This window comes from Apodemus sylvaticus, chromosome 2 (genome assembly GCF_947179515.1).
Source record: "Apodemus sylvaticus chromosome 2, mApoSyl1.1, whole genome shotgun sequence".
Classification (NCBI taxonomy): Eukaryota; Metazoa; Chordata; class Mammalia; order Rodentia; family Muridae; genus Apodemus; species Apodemus sylvaticus.
The window spans coordinates 146,610,484-146,620,570 of NC_067473.1; the positions used below are offsets into that span (position 1 = coordinate 146,610,484).

The following is a 10,087-nucleotide window of genomic DNA, read 5'->3' on the forward strand; positions in this document are numbered from 1 at the left end:
TTCATTTATCTCCCTCCCTCCTCCTCCCCCTCCCCACCCCATGATCACCATGGCCTACATGTGGAAGTCACAGGAAAACTCACAGTTGGTTCTCCCCTTCCTGAGGATAAGTCCTAGGACTAGAACTCAGGTCACCATGTTTGGTGGCAAATGCCTTTACCATCTTGCTGGACCAGGGCAGGGAGTTGGGGGAGTTGGGGCGGCCTATGATACATTCATTGGGAGAATCTTGAAGCAAACTGGTGAGGAGCAGATTTTTTGGCTTGTGCGGTTCCCGTGCTGCTGGACCCTCCACAGGGTGCAGAGGGCTGCACACAAGTCTTTGCCCCACCTCCACCAGCCACCCAGCTAACCTGAAGATCCCCTAGGGTGATGGTGGATTACAAACAGCTGTGTAACTTTCCAAAACATGAGCCAAGCCCTGGAGAGACTGAGGTGGGTTCTGAAAGGCTGCTGGAGAAAGTCGCTGAGCAGCCTAATAAAAGGACATCTGTGGGAGCACAGAGAAAAGAGCAGACGGGGTGGGCTTTCGATGCTTGCATACAAGAGAGAGCAGACCTGTCACCCAGCTCTGGGGAGGCCAAGGCAAGAGACTGGAGGCAGAGACGTTTCAAAGGTTGAGTCTGCACTCCATCTACACAGGGCCCAAGGTTGGTTCCCAGCACCCACAGCACTGTAACCTCAGCTTCTGGAGACTTTTACACCTCCAGGGTCTGTGGGCATCCGCATTCATGTACACAAACCCACAACAGCCACGCATACACAGGGATAATTTAGAATCTTTTTAAAATAAGAGAGTTCAAGGCCAACCTGAGTCGCCCAAGACCCTATCCCAAAAGAAGACCCCAAAAGAAATAAAGTATTTGTCGATACATATACAAGTATAGTAAATGAGCGGTGGATACCAGCATATGTTCCTGTAGGTGACCAGGACTGGGTATGGAGGTCAGCAGGGGAGCAAGGCTCTGTCCCAGCACTCAGTAAAAACAAAACGAGAAAATAATTCCCTACCAGAGAAAAATTATGAAATCAGGCCAAGTGTCCGCGACCACTTCTCACAGGGTGATCTAGAGTTTTCCTCCTAAACATGGGAGTTGAGGCAGAGACCCAACAGGCGGGAGAAATCAGGGCAGAGGAGCTCAACCTGGGGGACCCTCCATCAGCCCAACTGCTTCAAGAGCAGTGACTACCTGGCTCACCTCCATCCTTCTCAAAACACAATCAAGTCCAGCCCACAGGAGTCTCAAGAACTAACTGCAATGCAGCCTACAGTCTAAGTGCAGCCTCACAATGCTATCTCCTACTCTTCCACTACAGTGCAGCAATAACCAAATACAGCATTGTTTGGTGTACCTGGACTAGCAATAAAGTGAGAAAACACAGTGGACACTAAAAAAGCCCATTCTGGACAGTCCTGTAGCCTTACTTCAGGGCCACTCTCAAATGCAACCATAATTCATGATGAACAGAGCATACATGTATGTCACCATACTGAGTGTGTGTGTGTGTGTGTGTGTGTGTGTGTGTGTCTGCCTGTCTGTCACAGCCAATGCTCATCTACCAGCCCAACTCAGTCAGCTTACTGTGAGGGCGGAGGAGGTCTCCAACTCCGAAGCTACTGATTAAAACTCAGCAGCACTCAGTGATACTGTGAAGTTCAACTACGAACCTGAAAGTCATTTTTCCCTTCCACACCAAAATAAGAATCTGTGCCTTTTCAGCCACCTAAGGGGACAGCAGCATCTGCCTTGGGAACAGAATCATGACAGATATTTGCCTTTTTTTTTTTTTCCAAGTAAAGGAATGGAATTCAAGGTATGCGTCAAGGAAGTTTTCCAGGAGATTTCCAGAATGGAAGGTGGAGAGCTGGCTGGCTCTGTCCAAGAAGGACCAGTGAGCACATCCATGTTCCATGCAGATTTGCCAGCCTGGGACAATCTTCTCTAGCCATTGTGGTCACTGGTGGAGATGGGCGTGGCAGAAGGTACTGTCAGGCTGTCTGAAATTCCTGCCACATGTTAGAAACTGTCCAGGGGATACTTGACGGCTTCTCCAATCTCCAGTTGCACATGGTTAAGTATCTCCCAAATCCCACTGGTCCTGTTCCATCAGCAGTCCAAATCATTCCTCTGCCAGGACCACTACCAGCCCACCCTCCTCCAGAACGAAGCAGTATCACAAGCCAGAGTGTGAGCATTGCCTGGGCCCGCGGCCTTCTTGGCCATCAACAGCCTAGAGGGCTTCACCAGGCCTCTTCTCTTCCTATCCAATAGCAGCAGATTTAGACAGCACAGGAACCACAAGGTGAGCTCCCCCTCTCTCAGAGTGGCTTATACTCACAGCTACCACACTGAGACTAACGAGAAAGCTGAGAGGAAGAGATGACCAAACTGTCACCAAATTCTAGAGACCACAGACAACTGCGGCTCCTTGAGGACCCACCGTCCTCCCTGCACATCCATTCTCAGACCATGCCTCTCTAGTCTTCTTGCTAACATATATGTCCTACTTGTGTCCCCCTTTCCTGTCCTCTCAAGATTTACCCTTTGTTAAGTCAACACAGCCTAGTATCAGAAAACCGGTTTAATCACAGAAAGGCCAGTGTGTGCTAGGCTTCGCTGCAGATATCCAAAGCCAGTGGGATGGCCAGCCCCTCGCCTTCTCTCCTGTCCCTGTCCCTGTGGTGGCTTGCAGGAGGAACGAGCAAACACACCCCACGCATTTGGACACTTGCTCCCTGACTGGAGCACTGTTTGGGGGGATGATGGAACCTTAGGGAGGTAAAGCTTTGCCAGGTCACTGAGAGGCGGCCCCCGAGGGCCTGTAGCCTTACCTCACCGTTCTCTCTGCTTCCTGTTTGTGGATAAAAACGTGATCATCTAGCTTCCTGCTCCCACTATACCATGTCTTCCTTGCAACAAGGTCTCTAGCCCTCTGAACCTGTAAGCCAAAATAAAGTTTTTCTTCCTCCAGTTGCTTCTAGCCATGATATGTTATCACAGCAACAGGAAAGTAACGAATACAGCCCCTTAAAAGCCGGGCATGGTGGGACTCACCTTTAATCTCAGACTTCGGGACAGCAGAGTGACTTCCCCCCTCTGGTACTTGGCACCCATAAGCCATTCTCTCCGCATCCACCCTTCCTATGTTTACTATTTTTTTAAAATATGTGTGTGTTGTATGTGGTGACCATGTATGCACATGCAACATACATGGTGGAAGTCAGCACTAGGTGTCTTCTGCAATCACTCTCTACCCTACCTTTTGAAACAGGGTTTGCCACTAACCTGGACCTTGCTGATTTGGCTAAATTTGGCTAGCCAGATATCTTCCTGTTTCCATCTCCACGGTGGAATTATAGCCTATTAAAAATCACTCCTTCTGCAGGTGTGCCACTAAAGAACATCCACGGGGAGCCTTTGAGACCCCAGCTTTCCATCCCTGGGCACGTCCAAGCACGGTAACTGACCCACATAGCTATCTTTTGAAGCACCCAGGATGCCAGGGAGTTGGCCAGCTTTGACTTAGACCTTATGTTTGTACACCATCACGTCTGAAAATCCATCAGGGCAGATGCCTGGAATACAGGAATCATCCCCACATGGCCTATGAATTAAAAATATACACGCATACTTAAAGTCCTCATGAGGGTTCTTCCAGGTCCTCATTAACCTGCATGGTAAGCTGTACAGCAGGAGCCAGTACCGTTGGCAATGGGCCCCATGGTGCTAGAATGCGGTCCAGCTGCTCCAGGTATGTCCCCTTTCCTGCAAGGGCTCGGTCCCTCCCATGACACCTCTGCAGGCGATGAGGACCCTCTAGGTTGCTTCATCTTTCTACTCTTCAAGTTGGGTTCGATGGCTTTCAGGAAGAAGTAGCAAGACCCTGCCCTACTTCATCTCTACCCGTAGTTGTCGCTACCTTCTGCTGCCTAGCTATAGAAGGCCTCAGTGCGCCTGGGCTGAACAAAGGGGCACTGTTCTGGGCCAGAGTCCTAAAGGAATGTACTGCTCGAGTGTGTAGTGTTTCGTCAAGCTACAGTGGCCAGAGGCTTGACTCTGAGCATTCTTCAGCCCCACAGAAAGGGAGGGATGCGGCTAGTGTCTGGTCTTCTCACTGATCTCAGCTGGTAGACGGTGCCACCATGCAATGTCTAACAACCTTAGCTGCTGCCATGCTATTAGCACTGGAAAAAAAAAATCACTGCTTTTTCAAAATGCTGAGCATAGAATCCAGGACCTTGAGCACATTCGGAAGCCATTCCACCCTGAGCTACATGCTGAGCCCTGACAACACAGTTAATTCTCAGCCTCCACAGTACACATGCATAGACTTAGGAAATAGACTGTGAACCATCTGCACCATCGAAGCCAGAGCTGCAAAACCAAACTGAGTACACTACCTGACCCTTATGCAGTGCTACCTGGTGCAGGCATTCATTCATCTCCCTCAGAGAACCCGTGGCGAGGAAACCATGTGACAGGCACACACTGACATACTGTATCTAAAAGCTTAAGACTTTGTGAGAGCATACTCCCAATTCTCGGCATTTTTCCACCCTGTTGTCAGCCTACATACAAGTGAACTGTGTGACTCACAACCACCTGTAACTCCAGCCCCAGGGGATCCCACACCCTCTTCTCGCCTCAATTCTCAGCCTGTCAAAACCTAGATAAGTCTTCTAACCCAGGATATACAACACCATTAGGCCATATTGGCCATGGCCACTAGTAACTCTTGTTCTCTTAACTTACTGCAGTGGAGTTCTGTAAAGCCACCATGAACTGGGGGGGCTGGAGAGCTGGCTCGGCAGTTGATTCCACTAGGGGACCTGGCTTCAGTTCACAGCACCCACATGACATCTCACATGATCTATAAGTCTAGTTCTGTGGACTTTAGCACCCTCTTCTAGCCTCAATGGACTCTCCACACACGTGGTACATATACAAACAAGCACACATTTGCACATAAATAAAAATAACAAATTCCAAACTCCATAAATATCAATCGGGTTCCTCTCAGTCTCTAGACACATTTTGCTGACTGACTAATACAATAGGCAGCTTTGTTTCAAAGTGTGTTTCTGCTTAAACACATCTTCCTGGACGTCTGTGGACTCATTAACGTGGAATTCACAGCTTTCAGCTCTACTGTGCATCCCAGAACCTCATCTTTCTCACAAGACACATTTTCCACACAGGACCACATCAGCCTCTCCAGCTGAAGAACCTGAAGCACTTTCACCAGCACGCTTGGAAGCTATTTGAAACAAGTCACCCAGAAAACGCAGGAAAATGAAGAAAACATGGTACCCATACCAGCCCCTCCCCCTCAACACACGCCAAAGCTTGGCATGCGCACCCACAGTGCCAGCACAGGGACAAGACTGAGCATCACCCTCTTAACCCTCCTCCAGGAAGTGTGGAGAGACTCAAAGCTGCCCGACCTCCACCTGCCCACAGTGCAGGCTCTGCCCGTCACACAAAGTGGGCACACATGGAAATGTGAATGGCGGCAATCAGCTATATCTCATTACCAGAAGGGAGGCATAAAAGACACACAAAGGAGATTCCTCACAATGGCTTTCCTCCTTTGCCAAAGAACCATTAAACTGTATCCCACACAGATTTCCGCCTCCTACCTCTGGTGTCAACACTTCCTTACTTTCCTGTCTTGACAACATCTGCCACCCCTGCCCCTAAGTTTCTCTCGTTGCTATTTGTTTGTTAGGTGGGCAAACCCCTGCCAACCAGCTGGCACCTCTCACCTGAACTCACCCAGTTGGCTATCAAATTCCAACAAGCAGCCGTATTAACCCTAAAGGTTCCCTCTTAGAGCCATGGCTGGCCCTCAGCTGATATATCCTTTTGGAGGTGGCTGTTTGCCTGTTTGTTTTACTTTTTAAAATAGGGTCTCCCTTAGCCAGGTTGCCTGAGCAAAGCACATTATTCTCCCAGAATTCTGGAAACTCTGGTTTACTAGAATAAAGAAAGTGTCAGTCCCACAGAGAAAAATAAATAATAAATAAATACATAAATAAATAAACCGCACTGGAGAGATGGCTCAGCAGTTAAGAGCATTGGCTGCTGTTGCAGAGGACCTGGTTCAGTCCCCAGCACCCACATGGTGGCTCACAACTATCGGTAACCCCAGTCCCAGGAAAGTGACGCTGCCTTCTGGCCTTCCCAGCACTGCATGCACATGGTATACAGGTATATATACAGGTAAAACACCCAAACATACAAAATACATCTTCAAAAAGTTTAATTAAAAAAGAATACAGACTGTTAAAAATCTGGGATTTATCTGGGGTGGACCCAGCAAGTGGCAGGGCAAGAAATCAAGTCTCCAGAAACAATGAGCTGAAGCTGTTTTTACTACAACATTCACGGTTCTGGAATGCAGAGGCAGCTATTTACAGCAGAATTGTCTTCTTAATTGTACTGTGCTTCAGTCAACACAAAAAGTAGTTCACATTCTCTTCCAAATCGAAAGCAAAGGCAGACTGCCCAGAAATGTTAAGCATGTGTCCATGGGCACGCTAATGCACATGGAGGCACACACACACACACACACACACACACACACACACGGCAAGGCAAAGCTGCCTGAAATGAAAATTTTGCCAAAGTTAAAATACAAAGCATTCTGGATGTTGGATGTGATGGCATATCTTTAGGCCCAGCACCTGGGAGGCAGAGGCAGACGGATCTCTTAATTTTGAGGCCAACCTGGTCTACAAAACGAGTTCCAGGGTAGCCAGCGCTACACAGAGAAACTGTCTTAAAAAACCAAATAAGTAATTGAAAAAATAAAACATAAAGTGAGGGAAACCTGTCAGTCAAACATAACTGAAACAAGAGCACCCCTCCCCCCCCCCACGCGCGCCAGAGGAGAGAGGGGGTTTACAAACTACCTTGGGCGTAGAATCTTCTGAGGAAAAGTACCCATACATCCATCATTTAAAGAGTGAGCAGGAGAAAGCTTGCTAGAGGGCACTACCACCAGCTCAGACTCAGCGCCACCAAGTCCTAAAGTCTCCGTGGGCATGCGCTGACTCCTAATTAGCTTCTGCGGGGAACAATGACCGCAGAGACTGAAGAGGAGTTAAAGTTTGGCATGCCAGAAAGGTATGCAAAACTGACCTTCAAATCATAAATCGCAAATGGACCTGTATTTTTTTTTTTACTTTGTTCTCAGACACAAACAAAACAAAACAAAAACCTGGCGCCTACCTTCTTGGGTTTAGAAAAAATGTCAAAACTCCACAGCCAGAGTGGAAGCTTTCTACGAGGGAGATAGATGTGGTGGGCTCAGGCCTTAACCCCAGCACTCCAGAGGCATAGGCAGGTGGATCTCTTTAGGTTTGAGGCCAGTCTGGTCTACAAAACGAGTACCAGATCAGTCAAAGCTACAAAGAGAGATCCTGTCTCAAAAAAAAAAAAAAAAAAAAAAAAAATTAAAGCGGGTTCTGATAAACACTCCAAGACCGCCCACCTCCCCCACATCAGGCTGCTGGTTCTTATTAACCAGAAGAGGAAACAAGAGGAACAGACAAACGGGACCAACGATCAAAGTGAAACCGACTTTTTAATCATCTCCTTGAGAACCGCGAACGAATGCAAAGCCAGGAAAGCGCTAACGACCAGGCTGCCCTAGCAAGTCCTGTCATTCTCTCCTAAGACCTCAATGTCTCTGTGTGATGAATTCAAGACTCTTGAGCAAAGCAAAACAGAACCCCCCAAAAAAGGCAAAGACTGGAGCTTTCCGGGGAGGCCTCACACAGTGTGGGAAGATCCCGTAGCCCTATTTTGAGCAGGGGACAGGGAATGTACAGAAAGGGCCGGGTCCCGCAGCTCTCGCGCAGCCCAGAAGCTCCGCGGCCGGGACCCAGCGGGTGCCTTGCTTCGGGACCTGAGCTCGCGCCCGGGACCGGGGTCAGCTGGAGCTGGACCGTCCCGCGAGCACGAGCAGCCGCCCTCGGTCCGCGTCGGTTCCCTGTCGGTTCCCTGTCTCTTAAAGTCAGCGGACTTGGGCTAGGATTTCCCGGCACTCACCGCTTGCGCACCTCAGGCCAGCCGGGCCCCGCCGGGGGCGCTGAGGACGGAGGCGGGGCACGCTCAGGGGCGCGCAGACTCGGGAACGAGCTCCCTCTCTGGGCTCTCCAACACGCGCGCACGCTCGGGAGCGCGAGGAATCCCTGGAATGAGGCGCAGCCCGCCTGCGCCTGGTCTCCTCCAGGCAGGCAGAGCCACGCCCTAGGCACGCCCCGGACACGCCCCTCAGGCCGGGCAGGTGGAGCCGCGCCCAGGTAAGCCCGCGGGGCCGCGCAGCACGGCCACGAGCTGCGCGTACCCTCCAGCGCCCGGCATTTGCAATCCAAAGCTCCGACCCAGAACGTCGCTGGAGACACTCGGCTCCCCGCGAGGAGCTCCAGCAGCAAAGGGCAGGAAGACTCGGCTTTTCTCAGCACCCACCCCCGCCACGCCTCCGAGCCCCACGGACGCATCTCCCTGACACATGGGTGAACACCGTCGGACACTCTGATGCGTGTCCAGGTGCCAGCCGCCGCCAGCCACGCGCATCTCCACGCGCTCACACCAGGCTTCCACCCCACTGTCCTCCCCACGCTTCGTGCCCCTGTCTCCCATAATCATTCCGCTTAGCCACGCAAAACACCGAGTCACCTTCGCAAACCCCACACCAATCCGCCTCCCTGCAGCCTGAAGGCAGGCGCAGCGCTAACCGCACAATAGTCTAGGCTCCGCGTTTGCACCTATACCGCGGCAGCTCTATGGGGCACCACACAGGGTCATTCGCAGCCTCACTCTCTGGTCACCAAATCCCACGCCCAAAGCCATTGGGACGCGACGGGCAGTCAGCCACACGTACCTGAAGGCACAGTGAGGCCGCACAGACTTGAGAGGTAGGGACTCCGGGTGCCACTTAAAACCAGAAAGGCAGCCTAGGATAAGAACACTCCGAGCCGGCTGGGTTCCCTCCCATTCCAGCACTCCACGCGCGCGCGCGCCCGTCCACACTCACGGGAGTCCTCCCCACCCCCTAGCTGCGAAGAGGAAACGCTGGAAAACCCGAGCCGCGGACAAGGCGCTCTGGGCGCGCGCTGCACTTTGCTGCTGCGCTGGACAAACTCGAGCTGCCACCGGCCAGCTCTGCAGTGGGACGGGCAGGGGCGGGGGAGGGAAGGGCTTCCAATTGGTGCAGGTTCTGGCTGGGGCACGTGACCCGGAGAAGGCCAGGCCTGGCTTTAATTTTTAGCTGTCATTCTCTGAAGATGTTTGGGGTGGGGGAAGCAGACACGCCCCCGCCAGGCAGCCCTGGGCTCTCCATTGTTTTTTCTCTTACTGCCACAATTAAGGAAAACATTTGCTTAGCATAACCAGCCACTAACTTCATAAAACAGACGGAAGCTGGACTTCTGGCTGGGTTTACCACAGCTCCACCTGCATGCCTCCTGGCTGTTCTCGAACCTTTGTATCTAGAAAGCACACACACACACACACACACACACACACACAGAGAGAGAGAGAGAGAGAGAGAGAGAGAGAGAGAGAGAGAGAGAGAGAGAGAGAGAGAGGAACCTTCATTGAGAAAAAGGCCTGTGGGCAAGCCTGCGGGGCATTTTCTTTATTAGTGATTGATGTGGAGGGCCCAGCCCCACGGTGGGTGGGAACACCGCCCTGGGCAGGCGGTCCTGGATGGTATAAGAGAGGCTAAGCAATTGGAGAGCTCTCCCCTCAGTAGCACTCCGCCATGGACTCTGCCCCAGTCTCTGCTCTGACTTCCCTACAAGCTGTAAACTGAAATGAACCCTTTCTTCCCCAACTGCTTTTGGCCAAGATGCTTATAACTGTACAGATAACACACCGTAGACAATGTCAGCCTGGACCACAGGGCTTTCCCTGGGAAAGGGCTCTAAGATGCGTAAAAACAATCAGTAGCTTACTTTAGTGTGGGAAAAGGAAAATCATTTTCCAGGTCCCAAGCTATTTTCCCTTCTGTTATTGGTTCCTCTGGCATCCCCAGCACGTTTCTGTCCCCTATGAAATAACAATAGAGGTGAGGC

The 10,087-nt window shown here is 51.1% G+C and overlaps 1 protein-coding gene across 2 annotated transcripts in view; it reads right to left on the minus strand.

Annotated features, from left to right (window-relative positions):
* Vgll4 (vestigial like family member 4) overlaps window positions 1-9,050 on the minus strand; it is a 111,608-nt gene extending 102,558 nt beyond the window's left edge. The window contains exon 1 of one of the 2 annotated variants that reach the window (XM_052174582.1): window positions 8,893-9,050. The gene's annotated coding sequence lies outside the window, so the exon portion shown is untranslated. Of the gene's footprint in view, window positions 1-8,057; window positions 8,153-8,892 lie in introns of those variants that run through there. The other variant, XM_052174581.1, reaches the window with a different exon arrangement.
* Window positions 9,051-10,087: the final 1,037 nt, after the last annotated feature.